At 36.9% G+C, this 18720-nt stretch overlaps 1 protein-coding gene across 18 annotated transcripts in view; it reads left to right on the forward strand.

Moving 5' to 3' along the window:
• BCAS3 (BCAS3 microtubule associated cell migration factor) overlaps window positions 1-18720 on the forward strand; it is a 539137-nt gene that overhangs the window by 323063 nt on the left and 197354 nt on the right. The window contains exon 24 of one of the 18 annotated variants that reach the window (XM_012775709.3): window positions 1-15598. This exon is cut by the window's left edge and continues 35047 nt beyond it. The exons of the other annotated variants lie outside the window; for them this stretch is intronic. The gene's annotated coding sequence lies outside the window, so the exon portion shown is untranslated. Of the gene's footprint in view, window positions 15599-18720 lie in introns of those variants that run through there. 18 annotated transcript variants of the gene reach the window in all.

Here is an 18720-nt window from a genome sequence, read left to right on the forward strand (position 1 = left end):
CTGCCTTAGAGAGGGCTTCTCAGTGTAGAGAACAAAGTCCATTTCTCTCAGGCTATGTGGTGAAATGCCATTATCTTGCCCTCAACTTTCACAGTAAAAAAAAAGGCAATAAAATGCCAATGAAGTTGGAACAGCAGTGGCTCTTGTCTCCTAGGCAGGGTGTGTTGCTGTTACTATCATATAACATCATGTATTTGGCTAAGTGTTACCCATGATTTCTTTCTGGAGTCCATGCCATACACACACATTCTGTCACAGGCAGATATAAAAGGTGCATTAGAGAAGTTGGCATCAATTTCGGAAGCCATGAAATCAACTCTTAGCTTGCTCATTTGTATGACAGGCTATGATCTGGTTTTATATCTCTGGGGTGATTTCATATAAGACTTTGTTTCTAAGAGTCCTGGAAGATCTTGCTATCGTGTAGATCTATCTTCCTGTGAAAAGTTAATTTTCTCTATGGTACATGAATCCTGTTAGCTCTTTAGCCTATTAATATTGTCAGAACAACTGTTTATAATAATTAAATAACACCTTGAATTTAAGGGGAATTACAGCAAACCTATACTATACACAAGAAAGATATAAACCCTATTTTACAAATAAAGAAATTGAGACTCAGACTATTAAGTGATTTAACCTAGGTAAACCAGTGATAGACATAGGACTGGAAGCCATGTTTCCCGACTCATATTCTGCTCTTTTATTCATTTTGCTACCTGTCGGTAATTGGTATTATTTCAGTATTTGATTCATACTTATGATCTATACTTGTTTAAGATGTTTGGAGTCCTAGGTTCTGAACCAGTTAGGTTGACCTTTAATAAGTCTGTTTAGCTTTTTCTTAGGTTATTTATAAGTTACCTTCCAAGGAAAAAAGTACTGTTTAATTTTATGTTTCTAATTCCATTTAAGTAAAGTAACAGTCATACCATAGATATTAGAGAGTTCTTATCTGGAATGTTTTATTTATTAGTAACATCATTGAGACAGCAGGTGTGACAGAGAGTTCCTGGCTTTGATTGTTCTAATTATTTTAATTTATTTCCTGTAACTCTACCCTAGGCTTATTAAGTTTTAAATTAGTTATGAAAATTAGTAGGCTGAAGTTACAAATTACAGTTTATTAAATAAGTTCATGATCTATTTTATACTGTTAAAATGAAGTTGTATTCCAAACTCTTACAATTAAGTGTGAACAAATCTGCATTTGAGACTTTAAAATAAAGCTTAAACACTGCAGTCCCATTCCTCCTTCACTAACTTATTTCTATGTAAAAGGCCTTTCTTCCTTGAGGCCTGTGAGCCTCCAGGCCTTTTCAGCCTGTAGTGGTCTGCATTTCTCTGTTTTTCTTTCCCTGAGAGTGCTGATTAGTGACTTGCGGTGTGGATTCTGATTTATCGCAGACCAGAGCTGCCCCTTAGGGGCTGAGCAGAAACACTCATGAAGGAGCCCTGATTAAAAAGAGTGGTAATGAAGACAAATGTTTCAGAGGGAGTTGAGAGAAAACCAGTCCTTGCCATTCCCTGTAGCTCCTCTGAGCTTTTGAAAAGGAGGTAGTGGTAGCCAAAGGAAATATTTCTTCTTTGTTGTTTATTTCTCATGGCACTGGAAACATTTTTCTTTTCCTCCTGGGTGTTCTAATTCTCACTTGTTAACTGCTTTTCATGCAGGGTTGCAATTAACCCCTGGCGGATACCTCACTGTGTTCCCCTTATAGCCACTCCATCCCCAAAGAAGTTTTTAATGCTTTGACCTATAACCATTTTTACATTCTTCAGACTTGACACTTTTGCCTAATTTCTCAGACCATTAAATCACACTTCTGTTTTTTTCCAGTGATTCTTTTACTGGAAAGTTGATGTTAGGTGCCTATAATCACCTTCCCTTCTTCTTGTTTTTATAAGACAGAATGCCAGTAGAAAAACAAATTCCTGTTCACTTGGTAATTTTAATCACAACTAGGTCAAAAGTTCTAAATCTAGTGTTGCTTTCATAACTAAAGACACTATTCCAAAATTACTTGAGTATAGGTGGGAACTTGGCAGATAAGTATCATTGCTTTATCTGGGGCCTTGGACATCTGCCAAACCAGTAGGCCAACCCTCTGTGGCCACATGAGCTCTCATCTACTGTCCTGGTCAAACTTAACCAAAATTCTGTTTCTTTCAGAAGATTCCTTAACATTGAGATAAATGCTAGGGATATAGATTTTTGTGACAGGCTTACACAATGAGTCTTAACTTACATTGAATGGTCTAAATTCCACATTCATAATACTTAGCGAGGGAGAAAGATAAAGGACCTTGAAAGCTGTGAAGTATTCTAGTGAGCAAGAGCAAACCACTACACATGTACCTGGTTAGTGTGCTGTGAACTTTGTTAAATGCTGAGAAGGCAAGGTGGAGAGGAGGGAAGACAAGATAAATAGCGTCCACCCTCCAGCCTTCATAATGAGAAGCTGCTTAACCCAGATTGATGTGGGTTAACACGTAAATATCACAGAATCTAAGTAAAGTTCATAAAGTGCCATCACCACCTGACCTATTGAAAGTTTTGATTTCCAGAGTCAGGTAGTGGTTTCTGATCCAATTAAGTAGATTCCTTTTTGTGGAGAAAGTCTCATTGTACTTAGAGAACCTTGTTAAATATCCAAGGCTAAAGGAAAAATTTAAATCTAATCCAGTCAGATGAACAAACTGATAAAAAGATACACCCATTAGTATGAGAAGAGCATTTAAAGCTGTCCCTTTGGCCTTTCTGGAAGTTTTATCTCTGTCTGAAGCAAAACAAAAACAAATAAAAAACTCAGAACAACAACAACAAATTATGAGTTGAATGTTTCTTAGATATAAGGAAGTATTTGAAGTTACCCCATTCTGATGAACATCTGAGATTAAAGATCAGCATTAAAGATTAAATAGCACACATTGAGAGAAGGGTTGGATAAGACCTTTCACACTTATGTTTTTTCTGTTGAGGTTGGGTCCCTCTTAAAGATTAAACTCTCCCCTAAGTACAAAGGCAAGGTCAGGGTCTTCTGAGTCTAGGCTAAATGATGTCAAGTACAAGGTCTGTAGGAAAAGCCAAAAATTGCTGCAGCTTATCTGCCAAGGGATGAAGATTTGGGCTGCTAGACTAATTGCCAAAATCGTAGAATTACTTCAGGAGTATGCTCCAGGCTAGTAGAATTCCATGCAAATTTGAGTCATTTGACATTACTTCCCTCTTAAGTGGGGAAGAAAAAAGACTTAGTAGTTTTTAAGACTGAACCAAATTTCCCCTCAAGTACTGATGTACTCTTTCCAGTCTGAAATACTGGCATACTGTTCTTTATTTTTCCTGGCTTCAAACAGGCATACTCAGATTTCATGGATATCTGAATCTTTCTTTGAGGATCTGGGAACACATCAGAAAAAACAGATAGAAAAGAGGGAAAAGGAAATAGGTTATTTCCTTAGCCTTTTGAAGCAAACGAATTAGAAGGGTGCTTTCTGTGACATTCATTGGCCCGCAACTGCCTGGAATCTCCAAAAATACCAGCTTTAGTTCCTTACTATGTAATCTTTTAACAAAGTATATTGCAGATATACTTAACATATGATTTTCACGTATGTATTCTGAGGCTCCACAGAGCAGAGTTGGAGAGATGGAAGCATTTGAAGACTGCAAAGTAACTTGAAATTGAGGGCTATAATACTAATGAAGGAGTCACACGTAGAAAGGGAAAGGAGGTAGAGTTTGCCTGATTTGGTAAATAAGTATTTCAAAATAGTCAGCTTCAGTCTGGCCAGTATGGTTAGATAAGAATCACATTCAGAATAAACCCTGGGACAATTTATACACATAAAGGAATGGAAGACATATAAATTTCATGGTAGGAAGATTAAAATCAATAATAATAGCAAACTTTGTTGATTTTTAAAAAGTACATATTAGGCACTGTGCTCAGTACTTTATGAGCATTATCTCATTTTCTTCCTAATTTTATAAATTAGGAAATTGAGGTTTTGAGAAATGAAGTCATGTGCCTGAATTAACATAGTTCATTGGCTGGTGGAGAAAGCCCTTGATTTTTGTGCCAATCTATGCTACCTCCCTGTGTAACTTTGATCAGTTAATCCATTTATAAAATGAGAGTATTCCCTGAGAAAGTTCAGATCCTTTGGTTCTAGAATTATACAAAAGTAGATCATGAAGTTGGGAGAACTCTGTAATGGTGGGACATTTAGAAACAAACTGAAAGAGTGATTATAATAACATTTCAAATTAATGCTAACATTGATTGAGCATATACTATATAATTATGTAATTAAATTTACAAGCAGCTCATTGAGTCCTGAAAACAATCCTTTTGACATCAGTTTATAGTCCATAAGAAAGGTTAAGTAACATCCCCAAGGTCACAGAATTAGAATTAATCACGAGTAGTGAGCCATACCAGAGATCCAAAAGACAGTTTTTTAGATTTCAAATGGTTTTAGTGATAATAGGACACCATACATTGCTCTTACAAAGTAATAAGAAATTGGAATCATGAAGAAGCAAGTTTTTAAAACAGTTGTTTGTCCAGACTAGGACTTGTCTTAGTCCATTTGCATTGCTGTAAAGGTACCTGAGGCTGGATAATTTATAAAGAAAAGAGGTTTACACAATGAGTAAGATGTGCAACGTTTGGGGGATGGACACGTCTGAAGCTCTTACTCGAGGGGGGAGGGGGGCATGGGGAATATATGTAACCTTAACACTTGTACCCCCATAATACGCTAAAAGAAAAAAGAAAAGAGTTTTATTTGGCTCATGGTTCTGCAGGCTGTACAAGAAGCATGGTACCAGCATCTGCTTTTGGTGAGGGCTTCAGGGAGCTTCCAGTCAAGGTAGAAGGCAAAGGGGGAGCAGGTGTGTCACATGGCGAGAGTAAGGGGGCAGGTGCCTCACTCTTTAAACAACTAGCTCTAGCATGAACTAACAGCAAGGACGTACTCATTGCTGCTGGGAGGGTACCAAGACATTCATGAGGGATCCGCCCCCATGACCCAAACACCTCCCACTAGGCCCCACCCCTAATTGGAGATCAGATTTTAACATGAGATTTGGAGGAGACAAACATCCAAACTATGTCAGTGCTCTACTTTTCTCTTAGTTTGTTTTAGTAGACCATTTTTAAAGCTTAGTAAAAATTATATACAATATTTTCTTCACAATTTGAATTCATGTTATTAGACTTTTCTCTTGAAAATAGTTAAAAATTAAATGTGTGAGGTTTCCAGTAGTTTGAAATCTCCAGAATCTGATAGAGACCAAATCAGGGACATCTGAGATAGTGAGGGCGCCTAACCTTCTATGTGTCAGTGTCCTGTTTCATAGTACTCATAATGACACTATGAGGTAATTAGTATTATCTTCATTATAACAGATGTTTATAAATAATACAGAGTTGGTTTCTTATAATCTGGTACTTTTTGTCACTTAGCCCTAAATCTCTAAATTCAAGAACATACTCTGTTAGTACTGGGGAGCAAGTTTAAGGCTGACTTTACTACACTAATCAAATTACATCAGCATCAAGTGCCCACTAATTAACACGAAATTTATATCTGCATTAGGTAAATGTCATTTCACCACAGTGGCCTGAAATAAGCTTTTTATTCCTTTGAGTTAGCATACCATCTCATTGTAAGTATTACAGACAAGCTAATGACAAAACGTAGGTCCATGTGTATTTATTATTTAGCAGGAAATAGCTAGAAGATGGTCAGTACTTCCAGAGATCTGAAGGGAAATGCCCTGCTTCATTTTTTATCCGATCAGTCAACTTGTCACCTTGAGGTCCCATGTATACATCATAGCAGGGCTTAGCAGACTACTGCCACCACCTGCTTATGTGCAGCCCACAGGCTAGGAACAGTTTTCACATTTTTAAATGATAGAAAAAAATCAAAAGAAGAATAATATTTTATGAGACCTAAAATTCATATAAAATTCAAATGTCAGTGCTCATAAATAACGCTTTAATGGATCACAGTCATGTTTGCTCATTTATGTATTGTCTGTAGCTGCTTTCTCACTGTAGTGGCAGAGTGGAGTAGTTGTAACAGAGACCATATGGCCTAAAGGTACTTACTATCTGGCTTATTGCAGAAAATGTTTTCCAACCAGAAGATCTAGTCCAAACTCTTTCCTAGCACAGCATGTAAGGCCCTTGTGAGCTGGCTCCTGTGGACCTCTCTTGCTGCTGCTGCCGCCGCCGCCGCCCCCTCCTCCTCCTCCCCCTCCTCCTCCTCCCCGCATAAGCAGCCTCAGCTGTAACCATTCTGAACTACTGGCATTTCTTAGACTCCAGCATGATTTCTACATATCTAAATGTTTTCCCATGCTATTCTCTCTATGTGAAATAATTCCTTCCCATCCTGGGTACCCCTGTCAGAGTCCTGTTTGTCTTCCAGTATTTTGACTTAAGCATCCCCTCTTCTCTGTAATCCTAGCATCCTAGACATAAATTTATTTCCACCTTGCATTCCCTCACTAGACAGTAAGCTTTTGCATCTTTTGGGTTTCTCAACTTAAGCGTGATTGGTATTTTGGCCTGGATAATTTTTTGTTGTGGAGCTGTCCTGTGCATTGTAGGATATTTAGCCCACATCCCTGGCCTGTACCTATTAGATACTATTATCATGTCCCCTTCCCTCAGGTTTCTCCAAATATTACCAAATGTCCCCTGGTGGGCCAAAGTGTCCCCATTTGAGAACCATTGCCTTAGAAACCAGCAGTAACCAGCCCATGGTGTATGCTGAGAAATGTTAAATTGCGTCACTAAGATACTTGATTCACATTGAATTGTATACTTCAAATGTATGAATTGGGAATTATATCTCAATAAAGCTGTTTTTAAAAAAGACTTAGTTTACTCTTAGCTGTTATTACTGGCATTATTATGGTGGGGTTTTTTGTTTTCCATAACTGGTTGTGTCATATATAGTACTAGTTGACACCAAATTTATATCATCTTATTTAATACTGACTTCAAGCCTAGAAAGTTGACCTGATTATCACTTCTTGCTTTTTGGGAAATGCAGACACAAAAAGATTCAGTAAATTGTTCAAAAGCCACATAATTAGCAAGCCTATATGAAGGGATACAGGACTTAGCTCTTGTTTCGTTTCAAGGCTGTGCTCATTCCACTTGACTATGTTGCTTCCACAAGGCATATATTAGCCAAATAATGAACTTCATGGTTAGGTGAAAATGCATGTACCTACCTACCAGTGAACAATATGTGTATATAGCATATGTGAGCAATTTCTACATAATAGGAGCATTATTTTTGTTCAGAATGTGAAATACTGAGTTTCTTATCAGTAGAACAGCCCACATACTCTATAAACAATGGTGGGCTTCTTGTTTTGTGGTAGTTGTTTTGGTTGGTTGGTTGGTTTTCTTTGAGTCCACTGAGGGGCTACTGTTTTCTTCTCCATCTTTAGATTCTTGTGATGGTGGGCAATGCAGAATCTACTCAAAGTCATTGTAAAGATCTAGTTTTCACTCTGAAAAAAACAAAATTCATAGGTGGAATTATCAGTATCTTTCAGATAGAACCTTGGCACAATGGCACTAAAACAGATAAGACTTATAAGACTGGTAATCTTTGGAATAGCAAAGAACAATAGAACTTTCTGTAGTGATGAAAATGTACTATATCTGTGCTGTCTAATAGCCACATGTGGCTATTTAGCACTGGAAATATGGCTGTTATAACTGAGGGACTAAATTTTTAAAATTTTATTTAACTTTAATTTAAATTTAAATAGCCATGTGTGGCTAGTGGCTATTATATTGGAAAGCAGAGCTTTAGAAATCTTCACTTTGACAAAACTACAAACCTAAGCTTAAGCCCAGCAAACGTCTCAGGGGCCAAAGACTCCAATTTTGGATTGAATAAATTATCAGTATTGAATATATATGGAAAGTGTAGGAATTCTACTCATACAGTACAAATTAAGAGATTACTATTGTATCTTGACTGTGTGACACATACACAGACAAAATTACTCCATTGGGTATAAACTTACATTCCAGTGATACCTCAACATTTCTGAACGTCTTTTAGAGTAAGCCATTTTGCATTTTTCTGTTGACTTTATTGTTATAGTAGTTACAAAATAAATTATTTCAGGGGCAATGTTGAGATATTGAGGAATAAATAGATAATGTGGTGTACTTAACTGTCTTAGGTGTTTAAGATATAGTTTTGGATTAAGAGACTTTTACTTTATTAAAATCCTAGAATTTTTTACTAGAATGTTTGTTTTTTGGCTCCTGCTCCAAATGACAGCTGCAGTTAGGAATTCAGCAGAAAAGTAATAGTTTTTCTTCTTTGGGCATTTTTCTGAGTTTACTCAGAAATTCAGAGGATTTCATGTATTGAAATATTCTTTTCATACCTGTAGGATTTTAATTATGAAGATAATAACATTATAATAAATTGATGTTTTTATGAGCAATACATTCTTAAAAAGGAGAAAAGCATTTTATTTCAAATGTCGTCCTAAAAAGTTATAGTTAAACTCACTTTATGCTTTTGCTTATTTTATTTGTTTATTAAATCTGTTAGATCTAGAAAAAAAGCAACTCAGTTATAATGGAAACCAATGTGAGTTTTTTATTCACAATTTTCAAGAATTATCTTTTTGTTTATATTTTCCCCCATACTTACGTTGTATTGCTAGTGATTGAAGTTATGAATTATGCTTATATTCTTCTGCTTAAAGACTATATATTTTTCCCTTGGAGTTATAGATGATCTAATCTAAAGATTTGGAGGACTTAAAAAAAAGTATAAAGATATATTTTTCCTTCCCCATTTACTGATTTGCTTCTTTAAGGAAGTGTGAGGAGGTTAAAGATGTCTATGATGTGGCTGAATGAGGTTCACAAATGCTGTTTTTATATTTGTGGTTTTGGTGTTTCCTCTTACGTATGTGCTTTCCTTCTTCAGTTTCTGACTCTGTCAAAAGAGAATTGGCTGCCCCCTTTGTATTCTGGGCACATGTCATACGGGCTTCAGGCTTTGTCTGTAGCAGAAGCCGTAATGTTCAGGAGTGGGTGGGCTAATTAAGGAATTTCCTTACAAGGATTCCTTGCAAGGACTGCTTATCAGAAAAGGTGTAAATGCTATTATTGATGGTTTCCTAGATCTCATATAGGCGGTGTAGTTCAGTGTGATTAAAAGTCACCATGCTTTATGCTATAGGGAATACAAGTTTCCTTGGCCCCCAGAAACTTGGAATGTAGTTGGTAACAATCAAACCTTAGTGACCATAGAACAAGGCACATGGAGTTCTTTCAAGCCACAAAGAAGGGAAAGATTCGTTTTAATAAGTGATCACAGAACTTATTGTGGAAAAAAATGCCATTTGGGCTAGAATTTGAGGAATAGGTAGGATTTTGACAGGTGAAGATTGAGGAAGGGGACACCTATTGGTAAGAAACAAAGGTCCAAAGGCATACACATATTGGACCAATTTGAGGAAGAACAGGAGTGTGCTTTAAATATACAGTAAAGAATCTGTGAGTGGAAGTTGTGGAAGATATAACTGCCAAGGGAGGTTGGGACCAGACTGAGAAAGGAAAGTGCTCATGGAAGATTTGGAGCAGGGGACGAGGAATGGAAATGGAAGGTTTCAATGTGGAGAAAATTATTCTAGCAGCAGGATTGAATAGATGTGGGCAAGACTAAAGAACAGTAACCTTGTTATGTGGTTATCACAATCAAACATTTACCATGTAATCACAGCAACTGAGGTTCAATTTATAAAGCCCCATAAAAGTTGCTAATCTCTCCAATTTATATTTTTCTGGAGAAACTGCTCTCTGGCATTTGACCATCTTAGTATAGCTTTTATATAACTTTGGAATGCAAAAGGAAAGAGAGAGAGAAGAATACTTTTATTGTAAAATCAATGAAAAGCTTCTAGTCTATGAATTTTAAATTAATAGATAATTCTTACATAAAACTATGTTCTTTTGCTTATGAAATGACTATATGACATTGGGCACATTACAGATTGTAATGTCATTTGATAGTATGTAATTTAATATATGTTTTATCCTAATCTGCAAGTGTCCCAACAAATGTTAAGTAAACAAGTAAGCAAAAAGCATGGTTCCTCATGCCCTTTGTTCACTTGATTGATTTTTTTTTTTTTTTCAAAAATATAATAATGGTGGTCAGGCACGGTGACTCAAGCTTGTAACCCTAGCACTGTGGAAGGCCGAGATGGGAGGATTGCTTGGACTCAGGAGTTTGAGACCAGCCTGAGCAAGAGTGAGACCCTATCTCTACTAAAAATAGAAAATTAGGCAGGCATTGTGGTACATGCCTGTAGTCCCAGCTACTTGGGAGGCTGAGGCAGGAGGATTGCTTGAGCCCTGGAGTTTGAGGTTGCAGTGAGCTACATTTACACCACTACACTCTACCCCAGGCGACAGTGAGACTCTGTCTTAAAAAAAAAAGAGAAAGAGAGAGACAGTGTGTGTCTGTGTGTGTGTGTGTGTGTGTGTGTTGATACTGAGTAAGGCAGACATCACACATGAAGCCCATGAGAGATCTATTGTTGCCAACTGCTACTTTTCATTGTCAGTCCTACCTATTACTTCTCTTTATCCTGGGTCACCTGTACAATAGGACTAGGCTGGTTCATTTAGACAAAATAGTATCCATCCTCTATTATCCGGAGTACTTACACCAGTGTATAAATATTACATTTCTCAACCAAGGTCCTTTACATTTCTGTATAGGTTGGACACTGGTTGCTTTAATATTTGAGTAGTTATGAAGAGATTGAATCACCCATGTTTTAGATTATGAGCTTATCTAAAGTTAAACAATTACAGAGATACTCAAAATCTTAAAAGAAGTTTGTTGAGGATAAGATTATTAAAATGTCTAGAAACTTTGACCTTCAGAAGCTAGTTTAAAAAAAAGAAAAAAAATGTATTAAAGTGGAGTATTTTTATCCCCATTTCTGCTCTCATTTTCTCCTTTTCCCCGTGTACATATACTTTCACATTACTGATATTTATCACATTTAAGATGCTATATTTATTATTAAGTTTCTTGACTAAGCACTATATATACATTATCTCATTTGATCTTGTTGACAATCTTATTAGGTAGGTATTATTACTGTAGTTTTAGCGATGAGAAGACAAAGACTCAGAAAGGTTAAGTAATTTGCCCGAGGACACAAAGTTAGTAATTGGCAGAGCCAAATTTAAACCCAGATATGTACAATTGAAGTTGATGTCTCAACTAGCACAGTATACTGCCTTCCTTGGTGCTAGATGGTGTGTCCCCAGCTTTGGTAATGGAGGAACACTGGCCCAAAGTGGATGTTTGCATAGAGGAATCAGAGAATTTTAAGAATAGAAGGGTATATAGAGGTCATCAGCCCTCATGTAAAACAAAAATCCTGTGTATCTGTAAATACTCTCTATTTAACTAGATTTGGATAGTGCCCTGGGAGTACTAGTTTATACTAGTAACAACTCTCTGGGGGGAGGGAAGGACATATCATCAGAAAAAATGGATTTGGGGGTAGAGGTGAAGGCAGGAAGAGGTAGTCAGTATGGAATAATGTGCTTGGAAGACCTCTGCTTTTTCATGTATGCATCTGACAAAAATGGACCTAATGACATCTTGGATTTGCTTCAAAATAGTACAGGAGAAGGGAAGTGGATTTGGATGTGGATGGGGCAGGATTGGCCTGATTTGATGGTTCTTGGGGTTGTGTATGGGATTTATCATATTTTTCTATTTTGATGTGTGTTCAAAATCCTCCCTAATAAAATGTTTTTAAAAATGTATTTGAAAGTACTGGTTCTACAATTTTGTAGTGGTTACTGTGTATATTTTTTCTTATCCCAAATTATCTTGTATGTTTTGTCAAAAGAAGCTTTTTCTTTTAGCATTTGTTCCCTTTTAGACTCATCTCTCTTCGTGATTATTTATTAAAGAAAGAACTCTTTTTTTTCCCCAGTGTTGAAGGTGATGTTAACTGTCAGCTACCTATATAGCTGCAGTATTGGGATAATTTAGCTAATTTTTCTTATGAGTAAGTTCTCTTTGACTTTATTTTTGAACTCAAAGACTTGCTTGCATTGTTCTTGTTAGTAAAGAACATCACCAAGATGTACTTAGTAATTGGAGTCAGCTGCACTTAAGACTGGTCAGCCAGACTGTTATTTTAGCCTTCACTAGTAGGGTTTTTAACACCAGTTTGACCTTACTTTGAAACGTTCTCAAAATACCATACTTTAATATCGATTTATATACTTTCATATTAAGGCAGGGCAAGGTCCGTGGGGGGGGGGGGATGGGCGTGAAGGATGAAACTCTTACTTCTCACAAATACAGAGTAAAGGTAGATTTTCTGATTTTTGTCTTTTAGAGAAAAACAGGGTGGGAGGAAGAGTTTAGATAAAGTTTTCCTTTGGTCAGGACATAATGCTTGCAAATGCATTCTAAAGTGTTAAGTCACAGAAGGATTGGATGCCTACAAATTAGGTGTGTGGATGGATTCCCCTCAACTGTTTCCTAGTGCTGCTTTAGGATAGAGACTGAATTCTCAATGTGTACCACTGAGTAGGTGCTCAGTGAATTTTCTTTCTGAATGGTGAATGCTAAATTGCTGTAACTTTATGTCAATTATATTTTAGGCAAGTAATGCTCAAATTATATAAAAGTTTTCTGAAAATAAGTTCTAAGTTGCCATTCATTCCCAAAGAGGACAGTTGACTCCTTTCTTCTCTTTGCTTTTTCCAGTTGTCACTATGTTTTTTGCCACCAGTAAACTCCTGTCTAGTGGAATGTCAGAGGCAGAGTAAATTTAGGAGTGTAGATATTCTTTTTTAGGTAGATGGAGAGGGTTATAGTATTCTGAGGACTTTGCTGCTTTCTCTGAAGACACAGCTATTAGCAGATCCATATAAGGCAAGGGATCCCTCCTTTCTCTTCTACATGTATGTCTAGATACTATGACAGATCCATTGCCTATGAAGACCTGGAACATTTCAGACAATAACACAGACTTGTTTTCTTATGCTATATGTAGGAATTGAGCAAGAGTTTTATAATGAAATGTTCCTCCAAACATTCTCTATCTTTTGGTAATGCAAAACCCTGACACCCAGTAAGCAGTCCTTTTTAGGTTTAAAATGTTGGCTACTTTATCTCTGTTACCCTTCTGAAATGCTTTATCTAACATTTCTTATAAAATAATAAAATGTGTGAAAGTTTCAAATTTTATAAGCAATCATCAATAGCTAAAAAAAAACCTAGTCATTTAACACCATTTCTGTGCATGTTTTGGGACTATAATTTACATTTGCTTTAATTACTCCTTTATTTTCTTGACTTCTTCGAGTTAGTTATTGGAATTGTTTTTATGGGTTGTGGAGTAAGCTAAAGGTTAAAGATATTTTCTTACTAAATTGATTTACATCAAAGAATTACTTCATATAGATTAACTGAAATAATAATAATACCGGTAAGATTCCCAGACCAGGATCATTATGGCATTTTGAGTAGGCCTTCAGTGACAAATTGCCCTAAACCTGTTTGGCTCACCACCATAAAGTTTAAAACATAAAAATATAAAAGTATTTAAAATTTTCTTTCTGTTTCCTTATCAGAAATATTCATTTAGACCATAACAACTGTTAGAACAAGATAACAACTCCAGGCCAGCTGTCAAATGTTTACCATTATCAAAACTCTCCCTGGAGGGAGATGCAACTTTGGCTCGCCTCACCGGCAGTAATTTAATTTTTCCTTCATTCTGACTCGGAAATGGCAGCATTTTTCAAAGCTTCCTCCCACTGATGGCTGAAATTTTCCTTGTGAAATGATTTCCACCAGTCTTGAATCTTTCTTGTTTCTGCCGTCTTCACCTTTGCTGATGGTTCTGCAACTCATCACCAGCTATGCAAACTGACAGTTCACATCCTGGGGCAGCAGCGGGGTCTGGCCTGCAGAAAGGAGCAGCCTGACCAAATTTACGCTCACAAGATCTCTTAATTCACAAAAGCATTTGCTCTAGTTCCTGTTCTCTGCTGCAGGGGCAATGGAGAGGGAGTGGGGGTTGGGGAGGACCATTGGGAGAATGTTCTGAGGAGAAGAGAGGCTCTCTTCACACTCTACTGAGTACACAGACTTTGGAGATGAAAAACAGACGGAGGGAGGCATTTCCAACCATCTTGCTGATCTGTGCAGGAGTTCATTGAACTGTACAGCATAGCACCAGACCATTGTGTCATTTAATGTTACTTTGAAAAACTGTTCTTAAATGTTCAGCACAAATATCCCTCCTCCTTTTACTTAAATTGACAAAGAAATAAAAATTAAAATGAAATAAAAAATGTAAATCTTGCAATGAGAATGACCAGAAATTGTTTTCCTCTCTGGAGAGTTCTGTTTAATATGAAAGTCCTCTTAACAAGAGTAGACAGAGGAAGTTTTAGGTTTGATTTGAACTTCATGTACATGACATATTTCATTTTTTTTTTTTCTTCACAAATTTCAGCTTAGGCCACTTGTTTGCAGAGATGGACAAACCTTCCCTAGCTGCTTCCAAGATATTACTGGAGTCTGAGATTACCTTTTATCTTCTTGGTGGAGCATATTTTGTCCTTCAACTCCTCTGGAGAGGACTCATCCCCACTATATCTACCCTAGGTAGCTGGCAAAGGACTGTTTCTTAGCACATGGTCACTTGTGTACCAGTTTGGGTTACTCTGAAAATTGCTTTCAAATATGTATTGTTTAAAATGTAATTTAGGGCCAGACCTGGTAGCTCACACCTATAATCCTAGCACTCTGAGAGGCCAAGGTGGGAGGGTTGCTTGAGGCCAGAAGTTCAAGACCAGACTGAGCAAGAGCAAGACCCTGTCTCTACAAATAATAGAAAAATTAGCCAGGTGTGGTGGTGTACACCTGCAATCCCAGCTGTTCAGGAGGCTGTGGTAGGAGGATCACCTGAGCCCAGGAATTTGAGGTTGCAGGGAGCTATGATGATGCCACTGCACTCTAGCTGGGGTGAGAGAGTGAGATTGTGTCTCAAAAAATATAAATAAATAATATAAAATGATAATTTAGGAGTGCTAATACCCATCTCCCTACCACTACCACCACCAGATGTCTAAACCAACCTAATCAAATTGGTAGATTGTTTTCATGGCTTTGAAAATGGAACTAAAATTAAGGTAAAAATGATGGAATCCTAAGCTAGAGTGGCAAATTTGAATTCTAGGCTTTCCTCCTCCACTGATGATGTTCAGTTCTTTCCTTATATCGTGAATAATTATAGTGAAAGGATAGGATTATAGGCAATAACACAATTCTGAATGTATTATGCTGGGTTGAGGTTGATCTTTGAACTCTGTAAGTAAAATGTGTTATGCAAATTGGTAGGTTAGATAATATTTCAGAGGGGAACATTCACTTACTGAAGAAAATGAAAATATTTAAAACCTAGTTTATTGTAATTACAGATGTTTCCCATATCAAATACATCTAATAGATTTCTACTTCCCCAAAAGTATTCTTAAGTATAACTCACCTGCTACCTTGTTTCAGAGTGGCCTTTTCCCTAATTGCCTGAATTAGAGGTATTTTTATAATCTCAACAAGGTTTTGGTAAATACAGACTTGAGAAGTTTTTTTATTGTTTGGTAATGCAAATACCAATACAAGGTATAATATGTGCTAAATTCTATAAGAAGAATTATACAAAGTAAGTGATTTAAGTATTTTAGATAAGTAAAGGCACTCAGAAGGTTTAGAAAACTGTGTGTATGTGTGTGTGTGTGTATATATCTCACATACAAGTTTTTGTATTATTTTCAGAGCTTGATATATTCTCTGCTCCATAAGTTGTTCAGATGATATATCTATGAAACCTCTCTCAAAATTGGAGTCAACTGATTTTATTTGGTGTAGTAGTTCTTATAATAGTTACTTTTTATTGAGTACTTACTATATACCAAACATTATGTGCCAGACATTGTTCCAAAGACTGTGTTAAACCACTTCATGGAGCGTCAGTAATTCAGATACTACACTGGCCAGGTCTAAGTGGTGGGGGTTACAGCAAATTACCTGCATTTAAGGTTGCCACTGCAGAAATGTGGGCTCAGCCTTGCCAGACCTTCCATTTAGTCAAAAGAGACAGGAAATTCAGGTTTTTATGGATATTTCCTGATTTTTAAAACAGTACAGGTTAACTAAAACAGTTTGTGAGTTTTGCATTATACACTCAACTCCATTTTATCCTCATAACATCCCTACAAGATAGGTATAATTGTTTGTATTTGCTCATTCTCTACACAGCTAATACAGATCGACTCTAGGTCTGTCTCACTCCAAAAACTATGTTGTTACTGTGCTTCCTCCTCTATGCCACTAAACTTATGGGGGTGGTGCTATTGGCAGAAATGTGCTGTTTGGTTAAAGCCAGGCCCTTAACACAATTATCAAATCATGCCATACTGTATTGTGGAGTGCCATTTTCCAGAAGAGTAATTTATGGCTTTTGTAGAATTAATTGTCAAACAAAAACTCTGTTGCCTTTGCTACAGATTTATTATTTCTACCCAACGGTACTTCTAGAAAAGGTACACACACACTCTAAACCGTTTGCAGTTCTTTGGCCTTCACAAAGAGTGGCAAAAGTATTAGTGGCAATTTTACATAAGCCTGACCTTGCCAGAGATAGGAAAGACAAATCAGTAGTTCTCAGGATCTACTAAATATTTAATCATGTTTGTTAAAATTCTAAATGAACTTTGTGGCCTGAAGGAGTTAACGCACTTCCACAACTGCCTTCAGCTGGTAAGATCAGGCCCATTATTATTATTATATACAGCTGTAAAAAGCTGGTTTCATAGCATAAATTGCACTGAAATACTTAGGCCAAAAGATTACTTGAGAAGAATTGTATTGCTTGTTCAGTTATATATTTTGATCTTTATTGCTAGTAGTTTTTTCTCCTGAGAGTTGGGGATTAGCCTTGCTTTTAATGTAAAAAGTATATCTGTGAGGGCAAAAATATAAAATGAAAATAGATTTTTAATGACAACTTGGTTCTTAGCATTAATTTTACATGCATTTTTCATTCTGAACTTTTAAACAGTTTTGAGAAACATATGAGAGATTTGTGAACAGGGGCAAGAAAGGGTCAAATGTATCAAATCCTTGGATTCCAGCAAATGTAGGATTTGTGGAAGAGCAGAGAGGCACACATGTGTTGGGAATGTAAATTAAAATAAAACCCCACTTTGTGGAGGCTTTGAAAAGTGAGTGTACCCTGTTATGGCAAATGTCTGAGGCGTTTGTCTTCTTAATAAATTAACCAAATATTAAAATAAACATTAATTTTATCAGTCGGCATTTTTCCTCTCTGGATGAAAGTGTTTCAGGAAAAATCATAAAAGAATCTATGGTAGCTCAGAGAGGTTAAACTCAACAGTTGTTTTCTTTGAAGTCTCTGGCCATGAGGTTAATTGCCAAAACTGCTTGTGGAAAAGGTGGTAACAATTTAACAAGACTGTACAACTGCAGAGACTTAGATGAATATCAGGTGTTTGCAGATGTTTTTTCCTAACAGGAAAGGGGGTGGGGAGGAGAGGCGGAACAGAATGAGAAACAGGGGAAGAGAGAGGCCTGAATAAAGTCCCAACTAAACAGCCAATAATTCTTTGTTTGCTTAGCCAATCATCCTGTAATTGGCCAGGAGGTTAATAGGAGTCTATTGATTGGTCAGGAAGATTGCTTACTGTGGCTATTTTTACAGTATGCTCCCAGACAGAAGGCTGCAATTACTGGAGCTCTCATTCCCACTCTTTAGGGCCATTGCTGCACTGATTTATGAAACCTGATCAGGTTGCTGTTGGCAGTTTATGTTTTAAGTGTTGCCTTCTGGGTCTTTGCTGCTTATGGGTCAGTGTGCTATTTCTCATCATTTATTGTGGTCATTTGAATAGGTAAGCTTATTTATGACTTACTGAAGTAGGAATACATTAAAAATAATAACCACCACCCACGTGGACTGAAGAGTGGGAACAATCATACAAGATGTGTGACAGAGCCCTACTTGTTCTAGAAATAGAAATTCTGCTACCAGCATAGTTTATAAAAGATCAAGAAATAAAATAATGTGGTCCTTTCTTTATCTGTCCTCAACAAACATGTTTTTCAACTCTCTTCATTAATTCCTACTAATTGATTACACTTAGATTTGCTTTTGTATAACTTCTAATAATTAGATTTGGTTGCTGATATGTTACAGTTAGGAAACTGAGACCAAATTTAATATGGTTTGTTTTGTTTTGTTTTTTGTTTTTGAGACAGAGTCTCACTCTGTTGCCCAAGCTAGAGTGCCGTGTCGTCAGCCTAGCTCACTGCAAGCTCAAACTCCTGGGCTCAGGTAATCCTCCTGCCTCTCCTCCTGAGTATCTGGGACTACAGGTGCCTGCCACCACACCTGGCTAATTTTTTTTCTATTTTTAGTTGCCGGGCTAATTTTTTCTATTTTTAGTAGAGACAGGGTCCCGCTCTTGCTCAGGTTGGTCTCGAACTCCTGACCTGAAGTGATCCTCCCGCCTGGGCATCCCAAAGTGCTAGGATTACAGGTGTAAGCAACTGGACTGCTTCTGGAACTTA

The sequence above is a fragment of the Microcebus murinus genome, chromosome 18 (genome assembly GCF_040939455.1).
Source record: "Microcebus murinus isolate Inina chromosome 18, M.murinus_Inina_mat1.0, whole genome shotgun sequence".
NCBI lineage: Eukaryota > Metazoa > Chordata > Mammalia > Primates > Cheirogaleidae > Microcebus > Microcebus murinus.